Here is a 13787-nt window from a genome sequence, read left to right as displayed (position 1 = left end):
CCCCAGTCTCTCGCTCCCTCTCTCTCCCTCCGTCCCCAGTCTCTCGCTCCCTCTCTCTCTCTCCGTCCCCAGTCTCTCGCTCCCTCTCTCTCTCTCTGTCCCCAGTCTCTCGCTCCCTCTCTCTCTCTCCGTCCCCAGTCTCTCGCTCCCTCTCTCTCCATCCCCAGTCTCTCGCTCCCACCCTCTCATCCTTCTCTCTCTCTCTCTCTCCGTCCCCAGTCTCTCGCTCCCTCTCTCTCTCTGTCCCCAGTCTCTCGCTCCCCCTCTCTCTCTGTCCACAGTCTCGCGCTCCCTCTCTCTCTGTCCACAGTCTCTCGCTTCCCCTCTCTGTCCCCAGTCTCTCGCTCCCTCTCTCTCTGTCCCCAGTCTCTCGCTCCCTCTCTCTCTCTCTGTCCCCAGTCTCTCGCTCTCTCTCTCTCTCTGTCCCCAGTCTCTCGCTCCCTCTCTCTCTCTCTGTCCCCAGTCTCTCGCTCCCTCTCTCTCTCTCTGTCCCCAGTCTCTCGCTCCCTCTCTCTCTCTCTGTCCCCAGTCTCTCGCTCCCTCTCTCTCTCTCTGTCCCCAGTCTCTCGCTCCCTCTCTCTCTGTCCCCAGTCTCTCGCTCCCTCTCTCTCTCTCTGTCCCCAGTCTCTCGCTCCCTCTCTCTCTCTCTGTCCCCAGTCTCTCGCTCCCTCTCTCTCTCTCTGTCCCCAGTCTCTCGCTCCCTCTCTCTCTCTGTCCCCAGTCTCTCGCTCCCTCTCTCTCTCTGTCCCCAGTCTCTCGCTCCCTCTCTCTCTCTGTCCCCAGTCTCTCGCTCCCCCTCTCTCCCCGTCCCCAGTCTCTCGCTCCCTCTCTCTCCGTCCCTCTCTCCGTCCCCAGTCTCTTGCTCCCCCTCTCTCTCTCTGTCCCCAGTCTCTCGCTCCCCCTCTCTCTCTCTGTCCCCAGTCTCTCGCTCCCCCTCTCTCTCTCTGTCCCCAGTCTCTCGCTCCCCCTCTCTCTCTCTGTCCCCAGTCTCTCGCTCCCCCTCTCTCTCTCTGTCCCCAGTCTCTCGCTCCCTCTCTCTCTCTCTGTCCCCAGTCTCTCGCTCCCTCTCTCTCTCTCTGTCCCCAGTCTCTCGCTCCCCCTCTCTCTCTCTGTCCCCAGTCTCTCGCTCCCCCTCTCTCTCCGTCCCCAGTCTCTCGCTCCCCCCTCTCTCTCCGTCCCCAGTCTCTCGCTCCCCCTCTCTCTCTCCGTCCCCAGTCTCTCGCTCCCCCCCTCTCTCTCCGTCCCCAGTCTCTCGCTCCCTCTCTCTCTCCGTCCCCAGTCTCTCGCTCCCTCTCTCTCTCCGTCCCCAGTCTCTCGTTCCCCCTCTCTCTCCGTCCCCAGTCTCTCGTTCCCTCTCTCTCTCCGTCCCCAGTCTCTCGCTCCCTCTCTCTCTCCGTCCCCAGTCTCTCGCTCCCTCTCTCTCTCCGTCCCCAGTCTCTCACTCCCTCTCTCTCTCCGTCCCCAGTCTCTCGCTCCCCCCCTCTCCATCCCCACTGTTTCCCTCCCCCCTCCCTCAGTCCCAAGTCCCGCGCTCCCTCTCGCTCCATTTTCACTCTCTCTGTCACTCCAGTCTCTCTCTCTCTCTATTCTCACACTCTCTCTCTCTGTCACTCCAGTCTCTCTCTCTCTCTATTCTCACACTCGCTCTATCTCTGCCACTCCAGTCTCTCTCCTTCTCTATTCCCACATTCACTCTGTCACTCCATTCTCTCTCTCTCTATTCTCACACTCTCTCTGTCACTCCAGTCTCTCTCTCTATTCTCACACTCACTCTGTCACTCCAATCTCTCTCTCTCTATTCTCACACTCACTATGTCACTCTCTCTCTCTATTCTCACACTCACTCTCTCTCTGTCACTCCAGTCTCTCTCTATTCTCACACTCACTCACTGTCACTCCAGTCTCTCTCTCTCTCTATTCTCACACTCACTCTCTGTCACTCCAGTCTCTCTCTCTCTCTATTCTCACACTCACTCTGTCACTCTCTCTCTCTATTCTCACACTCACTCTGTCACTCTCTCTCTCTATTCTCACACTCACTCTCTCTGTCACTCCAGTCTCTCTCTATTCTCACACTCACTCACTGTCACTCCAGTCTCTCTCTCTCTCTATTCTCACACTCACTCTCTCTCTGTCACTCCAGTCTCTCTCTCTCTCTATTCTCACACTCACTCTCTCTGTCACTCCAGTCTCTCTCTCTATTCTCACACTCACTCTCTCTCTGTCACTCCAGTCTCTCTCGCTCCTCACACTCACTCACTGTCACTCCAGTCTCTCTCTCTCTATTCTCACACTCACTATGTCACTCTCTCTATTCTCACACTCACTCTCTCTCTGTCACTCCAGTCTCTCTCTATTCTCACACTCACTCACTGTCACTCCAGTCTCTCTCTCTCTCTATTCTCACACTCACTCTCTGTCACTCCAGTCTCTCTCTCTCTCTATTCTCACACTCACTCTGTCACACTCTCTCTCTATTCTCACACTCACTCTGTCACTCTCTCTCTCTATTCTCACACTCACTCTGTCACTCTCTCTCTCTATTCTCACACTCACTCTCTCTCTGTCACTCCAGTCTCTCTCTATTCTCACACTCACTCACTGTCACTCCAGTCTCTCTCTCTCTATTCTCACACTCACTCTCTCTCTGTCACTCCAGTCTCTCTCTCTCTCTATTCTCACACTCACTCTCTCTGTCACTCCAGTCTCTCTCTCTCTCTATTCTCACACTCACTCTCTCTCTGTCACTCCAGTCTCTCTCGCTCCTCACACTCACTCACTGTCACTCCAGTCTCTCTCTCTCTATTCTCACACTCACTCTCTGTCACTCCAGTCTCTCTCTCTCTCTATTCTCACACTCACTCTCTCTCTGTCACTCCAGTCTCTCTCTCTCTCTATTCTCACACTCACTCTCTCTGTCACTCCAGTCTCTCTCTCTCTCTATTCTCACACTCACTCTCTCTCTGTCACTCCAGTCTCTCTCGCTCCTCACACTCACTCACTGTCACTCCAGTCTCTCTCTCTCTATTCTCCAGTCTCTCTCTCTCTCTCTGTCCCCAGTCTCTCGCTCCCTCTCTCTCTCCATCCCCAGTCTCTCGCTCCCACCCTCTCATCCTTCTCTCTCTCTCTGTCCCCAGTCTCTCGCTCCCTCTCTCTCTCTGTCCCCAGTCTCTCGCTCCCTCTCTCTCTCCGTCCCCAGTCTCTCGCTCCCTCTCTCTCTCCGTCCCCAGTCTCTCGCTCCCCCCCTCTCCATCCCCACTGTTTCCCTCCCCCCTCCCTCAGTCCCAAGTCCCGCGCTCCCTCTCGCTCCATTTTCACTCTGTCACTCCAGTCTCTCTCTATTCTCACACTCACTCTCTCTGTCACTCCAGTCTCTCTCTCTCTATTCTCACACTCACTCTCTCTGTCACTCCAGTCTCTCTCTCTCTCTATTCTCACACTCACTCTGTCACTCTCTCTCTCTATTCTCACACTCACTCTCTCTCTGTCACTCTCTCTCTCTCTATTCTCACACTCACTCTCTCCGTCACTCCAGTCTCTCTCTCTCTCTATTCTCACACTCACTCTCTCTGTCACTCCAGTCTCTCTCTCTCTCTATTCTCACACTCACTCTCTCTCTGTCACTCCAGTCTCTCTCTCTCCTCACACTCACTCTGTCACTCCAGTCTCTCTCTCTCTATTCTCACACTCACTCTCTGTCACTCCAGTCTCTCTCTCTCTATTCTCTAGTCTCTCTCTCTCTATTCTGTCCCCAGTCTCTCGCTCCCTCTCTCTCTCCGTCCCCAGTCTCTCGCTCCCTCTCTCTCTGTCCCCAGTCTCTCGCTCCCTCTCTCTCTCCGTCCCCAGTCTCTCGCTCCCTCTCTCTCTCCGTCCCCAGTCTCTCGCTCCCTCTCTCTCTCCGTCCCCAGTCTCTCGCTCCCTCTCTCTCTCCGTCCCCAGTCTCTCGCTCCCTCTCTCTCTCCGTCCCCAGTCTCTCGCTCCCACCCTCTCATCCTTCTCTCTCTCTCTGTCCCCAGTCTCTCGCTCCCCCTCTCTCTCTCTGTCCCCAGTCTCTCGCTCCCCCTCTCTCTCTCTGTCCCCAGTCTCTCGCTCCCCCTCTCTCTCTCTGTCCCCAGTCTCTCGCTCCCCCTCTCTCTCCCTGTCCCCAGTCTCTCGCTCCCCCTCTCTCTCTGTCCCCAGTCTCTCGCTCCCCCTCTCTCTCTCTGTCCCCAGTCTCTCGCTCCCCCTCTCTCTCTCTGTCCCCAGTCTCTCGCTCCCACCCTCTCATCCTTCTCTCTCTCTGTCCCCAGTCTCTCGCTCCCCCTCTCTCTCTCTGTCCCCAGTCTCTCGCTCCCCCTCTCTCTCTCTGTCCCCAGTCTCTCGCTCCCCCTCTCTCTCTCTGTCCCCAGTCTCTCGCTCCCCCTCTCTCTCTCTGTCCCCAGTGTCTCGCTCCCCCTCTCTCTCTCTGTCCCCAGTCTCTCGCTCCCCCTCTCTCTCTCTGTCCCCAGTCTCTCGCTCCCCTTCTCTCTCTGTCCCCAGTCGCTCGCTCCCCCTCTCTCTCTCTGTCCCCAGTCTCTCGCTCCCCCGTCTCTCGCTCCCACCCTCTCATCCTTCTCTCTCTCTGTCCCCAGTCTCTCGCTCCCCCTCTCTCTCTGTCCCCAGTCTCTCGCTCCCCCTCTCTCTCTCTGTCCCCAGTCTCTCGCTCCCCCTCTCTCTCTCTGTCCCCAGTCTCTCGCTCCCCCTCTCTCTCTCTGTCCCCAGTCTCTCGCTCCCCCTCTCTCTCTCTGTCCCCAGTCTCTCGCTCCCCCTCTCTCTCTCTGTCCCCAGTCTCTCGCTCCCCCTCTCTCTCTCTGTCCCCAGTCCCTCGCTCCCCCTCTCTCTCTCTGTCCCCAGTCCCTCGCTCCCCCTCTCTCTCTCTGTCCCCAGTCTCTCGCTCCCCCTCTCTCTCTCTGTCCCCAGTCTCTCGCTCCCCCTCTCTCTCTCTGTCCCCAGTCTCTCGCTCCCTCTCTCTCTGTCCGTCCCCAGTCTCTCGCTCCCTGTCTCTTTCTCCGTCCCCAGTCTCTCGTTCCCCCTCTCTCTCCGTCCCCAGTCTCTCGCTCCCTCTCTCTCTCCGTCCCCTGTCTCCCGCTCCCTCTCTCTCTCCGTCCCCAGTCTCCCGCTCCCTCTCTCTCTCCGTCCCCAGTCTCCCGCTCCCTCTCTCTCTCCGTCCCCAGTCTCCCGCTCCCTCTCTCTCTCCGTCCCCAGTCTCTCGCTCCCTCTCTCTCTCCGTCCCCAGTCTCTCGTTCCCCCTCTCTCTCCGTCCCCAGTCTCGTTCCCCCTCTCTCTCCGTCCCCAGTCTCGTTCCCCCTCTCTCTCCGTCCCCAGTCTCTCGCTCCCTCTCTCTCTCCGTCCCCAATCTCTCGCTCCCTCTCTCTCTCCGTCCCCAGTCTCTCGCTCCCCCCCTCTCTCCGTCCCCAGTCTCTCGCTCCCACCCTCTCTCCGTCCCCAGTCTCTCGCTCCCACCCTCTCATCCTTCTCTCTCTCTGTCCCCAGTCTCTCGCTCCCCCTCTCTCTGTCCCCAGTCTCTCGCTCCCCCTCTCTCTCTCTGTCCCCAGTCTCTCGCTCCCCCTCTCTCTCTCTGTCCCCAGTCTCTCGCTCCCCCTCTCTCTCTCTGTCCCCAGTCTCTCGTTCCCCCTCTCTCTCTCTGTCCCCAGTCTCTCGTTCCCCCTCTCTCTCCGTCCCCAGTCTCTCGTTCCCCCTCTCTCTCCGTCCCCAGTCTCTCGCTCCCTCTCTCTCTCCGTCCCCAGTCTCTCGCTCCCTCTCTCTCTCCGTCCCCAGTCTCTCGCTCCCTCTCTCTCTCCGTCCCCAGTCTCTCGCTCCCTCTCTCTCTCCGTCCCCAGTCTCTCGCTCCCTCTCTCTCTCCGTCCCCAGTCTCTCGCTCCCTCTCTCTCTCCGTCCCCAGTCTCTCGCTCCCTCTCTCTCTCCGTCCCCAGTCTCTCGCTCCCTCTCTCTCTCCGTCCCCAGTCTCTCGCTCCCTCTCTCTCTCCGTCCCCAGTCTCTCGCTCCCTCTCTCTCTCCGTCCCCAGTCTCTCGCTCCCTCTCTCTCTCCGTCCCCAGTCTCTCGCTCCCTCTCTCTCTCCGTCCCCAGTCTCTCGCTCCCTCTCTCTCTCCGTCCCCAGTCTCTCGCTCCCTCTCTCTCTCCGTCCCCAGTCTCTCGCTCCCTCTCTCTCTCCGTCCCCAGTCTCTCGCTCCCTCTCTCTCTCCGTCCCCAGTCTCTCGCTCCCTCTCTCTCTCCGTCCCCAGTCTCTCGCTCCCTCTCTCTCTCCGTCCCCAGTCTCTCGCTCCCTCTCTCTCTCCGTCCCCAGTCTCTCGCTCCCCCCCTCTCCATCCCCACGGTTTCCCTCCCCCCTCCCTCAGTCCCAAGTCCCGCGCTCCCTCTCGCTCCATTTTCACTCTCTGTCACTCCAGTCTCTCTCTATTCTCACACTCACTCACTCTCTGTCACTCCAGTCTCTCTCTCTCTATTCTCACACTCACTCTCTCTCTGCCACTCCAGTCTCTCTCCCACTCTCTCTCTATTCTCACACTCACTCTGTCACTCCAGTCTCTCTCTCTCCCTATTCTCACACTCACTCTCTCTCTGTCACTCCAGTCTCTCTCTCTCTATTCTCACACTCACTCTGTCACTCCAGTCTCTCTCTCTCTCTATTCTCACACTCTCTCTCTCTCTGTCACTCCAGTCTCTCTCGCTCTCTATTCTCACACTCACTCTCTCTCTGTCACTCCAGTCTCTCTCTCTCTCTATTCTTACACTCACTCTCTGTCACTCCAGTCTCTCTCTCTATTCTCACACTCACTCTCTCTCTGTCACTCCAGTCTCTCTCTCTTATTCTCACACTCACTCTGTCACTCCAGTCTTTCTCTCTCTATTCTCACACTCGCTCTCTCTCTGTCACTCCAGTCTCTCTCTCTCTCTCTCTATTCTCACACTCACTCTCTCTCTCACTCCAGTCTCTCTCTCTCTATTCTCACACTCACTCTGTTACTCCAGTCTCTCTCTCTATTCTCACACTCACTCTGTCACTCCAGTCTCTCTCTCTCTCTATTCTCACTCTCTCTCTGTCACTCCACTCTCTCTCTCTCTCTATTCTCACACTCACTCTCTCTGTCACTCCAGTCTCTCTCTCTATTCTCACACTCGCTCTCTCTCTCTCTCACTCCAGTCTCTCTCTCTCTATTCTCACACTCACTCTCTCTGTCACTCCAGTCTCTCTCTCTCTCTATTCTCACACTCACTCTCTCTCTGTCACTCCAGTCTCTCTCTCTCTCTATTCTCACACTCACTCTGTCACTCCAGTCTCTCTCTCTCTCTATTCTCACACTCACTCTCTCTCTGTCACTCCAGTCTCTCTCTCTCTATTCTCACACTCACTCTGTCACTCCAGTCTCTCTCTCTCTCTATTCTCACACTCACTCTCCCTCTGTCACTCCAGTCTCTCTCTCTCTCTATTCTCACACTCACTCTCTCTCTCTCTCTCTCTGTGTGTATTCGGCGCAATCTTCCGCTCCCGCCCCGCACTTTCGCCTCGCCTCGCCTCGCCCCCTCCCCCGCCCGGCCGGAAAATTCCGCCGCCCGCCCCGCCCGAAGCGCCGTCCCGGCCCGTGCCCCGCCGCCCCCACCCGACCCGCCGCCGGCCCCCCGCCGCGCCGCCGGAGCCGGGAAACCGCAATGGGCGAATCGGCGGCCCCGGGAGCGGCGGCGGGGTTTTACCTGGGGAGGGGAGGGACGGAGCTCGGCTCCCTCTCGCAGATTCGCCTCCCACTCCGTAACCTCCTAATTAAATCCCCGTTCACTCCTCTCTCATGGACCCCACTCCACATCCACCGATCCCCCTTCCTCAACCCTCAGCACCCCCCGATTAAATTATCCTCTCCCTCCCTGTCTTTTTTACCGTCCTCTTCTGCTGCAACGAATCTGCTCCTCATTGCTGCTGACCATCTTTACCACATCCTCTCCATCATCTTCCATTACCGCCTCGCAGATTCGCCCTCCTTCTAATTCCCCTGACGACCGCGGGCGGAGCTCATTGAGATCAAGGTTTTTCTCTCGGCTCCTGCTTCTTCCCGATATTTTTGTTTCCTCCCTTCCTCCAGCCCTTTCCAGTTTAGCCTTCGGCGAATCTGCGGCCCGAAACCGGCGGCCTCTGCGATATCCCGGGGCTGGAACCGCCACCCCTCTACTCCTATTCGCTCATTCGCCACAGCGGACAAAACTCTTAATTGAAAAACCGCAAGTTGCACCTCGCGGAACCCTCTTCCGATCCACCGAGACCCCCTTTCTAGTGCTCCCTACCCACTGCTAAATTACTCGCTCCCTCCCTAGGATGGTTACCTCCTTCGTAAATGGTAGCGAATCTGCTAATGAGAACCTCGGCTTATCCTTACTACATCCTCACCGCCATCTTCTATCCTAAATTCACAGATTCGCCGCCAATCTAATTCCACGGTTATAATGACGATCGCGGACGGTACTCATTATTTTGAGGGATTCCTCTCGCCTTCTGCTTTCCCAGGGATATTTTTGCTTTCTCTTTTTCTCCAGCCCTTTCCATTTTAACCTTCTCCGAATCTGTTCCCCATGACGTTCGCCGTCCTCACCTCAGATGAACCGCCAGCTGACATTCCCTCCCGGCCGATTCGTCTCCAACTCGAACACAATTTTAAATTGAGACGCCTTCACTGGTCAGAGCCGGCAAGTGGATTCCTCTCAATCCAGTTCTCTCTCTCCCCACCTATTTTGTCATCGCTCAGCCTTTAACCGTTTTCCATTTTCGTCTTGCTGCGAATCTGTCGGGCACCATCTTTACCTCATTCCAGAACACCATTTTTAGTCTATACTCGCAGATTCGTCTCTGATTTTTTAAATTAATCTGTGAGGACGGAGTTAACATACCACGGGCATTCCGGTCTGCCCCTCTCCCTCTCTCCCACAATATTTTATTTGCTCCCCTATCCCACTCCTTTTCCATTTCACTCTGAGGGTGAATGTGTGGCACGCAGGAAGGTGACCATCTTTGGCTCCGCTCCTAGGTCCTCCCAGTCTCCCAACCGTCAGCGCTACATTCACTCTCCGCACATTCGGCACGCAGCTTCTCCCCTTGTACCCCAGCTATTTAATTCCTCCCTCTATACCGCGCCGGCCCCTTCTTCGCTCTCCCCCAATTCCTCATAATGGCACCCGTCCACATCCAACTTTTAATATATTTAATAAGTGGCACGAATCTGCTGGCCGGAATCCTGGATCACCTGTCTCTACCTGGGTAGGAGGATTCCTGCCAATTTCATTCTCCGATCCGCAGATTCATCGAAGTAAAAGACCCTTTCTCTTTTAATAAATTAAATCTAACTCCCCTATTTTCCTACTTGCCTTACCCTTATAGTGAGATCTCCGGGAACCGCGCACTCACTTTCCTTTGAAGGAAGAACCAAGAATTCGCTCCAGTCGCTGGCGAACCTGCCGCCAGGAATGAAAGGTTAGTTTTCTTTTTCTCTGCACGAAAGATGGTTGGAACAAGATGGCGGCGGCCGTTTCCGGGTGACTTTGTAAAGGAGTGGGATAGTGCTTCCGGTTCACCTCCTTCCCTTACCAAGATGGAGGAGGGTTGGGGGCAGATGAGGGCAGGGGATAGATGTACAAGGGAGGGCACCACTGGACATAGAGAGAGAGACAATAATTTATCAATAAAGTAGACAAATATTTAATAGATTATTGAATATTTCCATCATTAACAATAAAATAAATAGATTATTTATCTAATTATTAATAATGTGTCAATAAAATAGAGAAATAATTAACATACAAACTGTCCCAGGATAAACAACAACAACGCCATACTACCCAAGAGGAGAACGTTGATAGATTTTCTCAGCAAGAGATACATAATTAAGTACGTAATTATTTATCGGTGTCACAAATCGGCTGTCATTAACACTGCAATGAAGTTACTGTGAAAATCCCCTGGTTGCCACTCTCCGGCGCCTGTTCGGGTTACACTGAAGGAGAATTTAGCACGGCCAATCCACCCGAACCTGCACGTCTTTCAGATGTGGGAGGAAACGGGAGCACCCGGAGGAAACCCAAACAGAAAGAACGTGGAATCCACACAAACATTGATCTGAGCCGGGAATCGAACCCGGGTCCCTGACGCTGTGACGCAGCAGTGCTAACCCACTGAGCCACCCTGCCGGACAACAAACAAGAACAACAACATCTCATGCTGCCTAAGGGAACGCTGATATAGAACATAGAACATAGAACACTACAGCACAAACAGGCCCTTTGGCCCACGAGTTGCGCCGATCACATCAACACCTACCAACCTACAGACCTATCTATAACCCTCAATCCCATTAAACCCCATATACTCATCCAGAAGTCTTTTAAAAGACCCCAGCGAGTTCACCTCCACCACCACTGACGGCAGCCGATTCCATTCACTCACCACCCTCTGAGTGAAAAACTTACCCCTAACATCACTTCTGAACTTCCCTCCTTGCACCTTAAATCTGTGTCCTCTCGTAGCAACCATTTCAACCTGGGGAAATAGCCTCTGAGAATCCACCCTATCTATTCCTCTCAACATTTTGTAAACTTCTATCAGGTCGCCTCTCAACCTTCGTCTCTCCAGGGAAAAGAGTCCCAGCTCCCTCAACCTAACTTCATAAGGCATGCCTCCCAATCCAGGCAACATCCTTGTAAATCTCCTCTGCACCCTTTCAATAGCTTCTACATCTTTCCTATAGTGAGGCGACCAGAACTGCGCACAATACTCTAAATGAGGCCTGACAAGGGTCTTATAAAGTTCCAGCATTACCTCCCAACTCCTAAACTCAATCCCTCGATTAATGAAGGCCAGTACACCATACGCCTTCTTGACCACATCCTCCACCTGCGAGGCTGATTTAAGAGTCCTGTGGACCCGGACCCCTAGATCCTTCTGCTCCTCAACACTACTCAGACTTCTGCCCTTGATAGTGTACTCGTTCATCCCGTTGGTTCTGCCAAAATGGACGACTACGCATTTATCCGCGTTGAAGTCCATCTGCCACTTCTCCGCCCAGTCCTGCATCCTATTTATGTCCTGCTGCAACTTTTGCCATCCTTCCAGACCATCCACAACACCACCGACCTTAGTGTCATCAGCGAACTTACTTACCCATCCCTCCACTTCCTCATCCAGGTCATTTATGAAAATGACAAACAACAAGGGTCCCAGAACAGATCCTTGAGGCACTCCGCTGGTGACTGACCTCCATTCAGAAAAAGCCCCAATATAATTTCTCTTCATTAGGTTAGGTGGATTCGCCATGCTAAATTGTCCCTTAGTGTCCAAAGATGTGTAGGTTAGGGTGGATTGGCCGTGCTAAATTGTCCCTTAGTGTCCCAAAGATGTGTAGGTTAGGGGGGATTGGCCGTGCTAAATTGTCCCTTAGTGTCCAAAGATGTGTAGGTTAGGGTGGATTGGCCGTGCTAAATTGTCCCTTAGTGTCCAAAGATGTGTAGGTTAGGGTGGATTGGCCGTGCTAAATTGTCCCTTAGTGTCCCAAAGATGTGTAGGTTAGGGGGGATTGGCCGTGCTAAATTGTCCCTTAGTGTCCAAAGATGTGCAGGTTAGGGTGGATTGGCCGTGCTAAATTGTCCCTTAGTGTCCAAAGATGTGTAGGTTAGGGTGGATTGGCCGTGCTAAATTGTCCCTTAGTGTCCAAAGATGTGTAGGTTAGGGTGGATTGGCCGTGCTAAATTGTCCCTTAGTGTCCAAAGATGTGTAGGTTAGGGTGGATTGGCCGTGCTAAATTGTCCCTTAGTGTCCAAAGATGTGTAGGTTAGGGTGGATTGGCCATGCTAAATTGTCCCTTAGTGTCCAAAGATGTGTAGGTTAGGGTGGATTGGCCGTGCTAAATTGTCCCTTAGTGTCCAAAGATGTGTGGGTTAGGGTGGATTGGCCATGCGAAATTGTCCCTTAGTGTCCAAAGATGTGTAGGTTAGGGTGGATTGGCCGTGCTAAATTGTCCCTTAGTGTCCAAAGATGTGTAGGTTAGGGTGGATTGGCCATGCTAAATTGTCCCTTAGTGTCCAAAGATGTGTAGGTTAGGGTGGATTGGCCGTGCTAAATTGTCCCTTAGTGTCCAAAGATGTGTAGGTTAGGGTGGATTGGCCGTGCTAAATTGTCCCTTAGTGTCCAAAGATGTGTAGGTTAGGGTGGATTGGCCATGCTAAATTGTCCCTTAGTGTCCAAAGATGTGTAGGTTAGGGTGGATTGGCCGTGCTAAATTGTCCCTTAGTGTCCAAAGATGTGTAGGTTAGGGGGGATTGGCCGTGCTAAATTGTCCCTCAGTGTCAGGGGGTGAGCTCGGGTAAATACATGAGGATTATGGGAAATGGGGCCTGGGTGGGATTGTGGTTGGTGCAGACTTGATGGGCTGAATGGCCTCCTTCTGCGGAGGATTCTACGAAAAGTCAAATACTATTATGTATATTTTTGTCTCTCTCATATAGATAGATAAACACATAACTCAGAAACGAAAAGATAAGGAATGAATAGAATTTTAAAATACAGACAATTATAAAATATAAATAATGTTATAAAATTGTAATTAAGTTCGACAATTGATGAATAGAGAAATTACAATAAATGAACAAACTGGAGCATCGAGTACGAGTGTTGCGAAGTCACATTGCTGCTATATATATAAAGCCTTGGTTAGGCCGCATTTGGAGTGTTGCGTGCAGTTCTGGTCGCCGCACTCCCAGAAGGACGTGGGAAGCTTTCAGAACCCTTCAGGGTATTGACAGGCAGAGGGATCTGGGCGTCCGGGTACACAGGTCACTGAAAGTGGCAACGCAGGCGGAGAAGGTAGTCAAGAAGGCATGGGGCAATGCTTGCCTTCATCGGCCGGGGCTGATTTGGCTGTATTCTAATCATTGAAATGCCCGAAAGCTTGTTATCTTGGCAACCCTGCTGTCTAACAGAAATGTTTCATTCTGGGCACTCTGTATACTTGCATTTTTTTTTGAAAAAAAAATCACCTTTTAATGGACAATTCTACTCATATCAAGCTCGCAACACTATCTCTTTCATTTTGCTGACATAGAGAGAGAGATTATTGTCATCGCGCCAGTTCATCAGATCCCCAATCTCTTCATCTCTCATAAATGATTTGGAGGGAGCTGTGGCTGGTCTGATGAGTTAGTTCGCAGACATCACACAAATTGGTGGATTTGCGGGCAGCGACGAGGGTAGTCGGAGGGTACAGCAGGACGTAGATCGGCCGGAGACTTGGGCGGAGAGGTGGCAGTTGGAGTTTAATCCGGATAAATGTGAGGTGCAGGGCCCAAGGCACGTACAGTAAACGGCAGGAGCCTTAGGAGTATTGAAACGCAGAGGGATCTGGGCGTACGTGTCCACCGATCGCTGGAAGTGGCAGGTGGAGAAGGTGGTCAAGAAGGCATGGGGCAATGCTTGCCTTCATCGGCCGGGGCACTGAGTTTAAACATTGGGCAAGTCACGTTATCGAACCTTAGTGAGGCCGCACTTGGAATATAGAGTTCAATTCTGGGTCGTCCACACTACCAGAAGGATGTGGAGGGTTAGAGAAAAGATTTACCAGCATGTTGATTTGATTTCACTTATTATTGGATTTGATTTATTATTGTCACGTGTATCGGGACACAGTGAAAAGTATTGTTTCTTGCGCGCTGTACAGACAAAGCATACCATTCATAGAGAAGGAAAGGAGAGGGTGCAGAATGCAGCGTTACAGTCACAGCG

This window comes from Carcharhinus amblyrhynchos, unplaced genomic scaffold (assembly GCF_965287045.1).
Source record: "Carcharhinus amblyrhynchos unplaced genomic scaffold, sCarAmb.v2.hapA scaffold_913, whole genome shotgun sequence".
In the NCBI taxonomy this organism is placed as follows: Eukaryota; Metazoa; Chordata; class Chondrichthyes; order Carcharhiniformes; family Carcharhinidae; genus Carcharhinus; species Carcharhinus amblyrhynchos.
The sequence above is the reverse complement of the archived record's forward strand: the minus strand, read 5'-3'. Positions refer to the sequence as shown.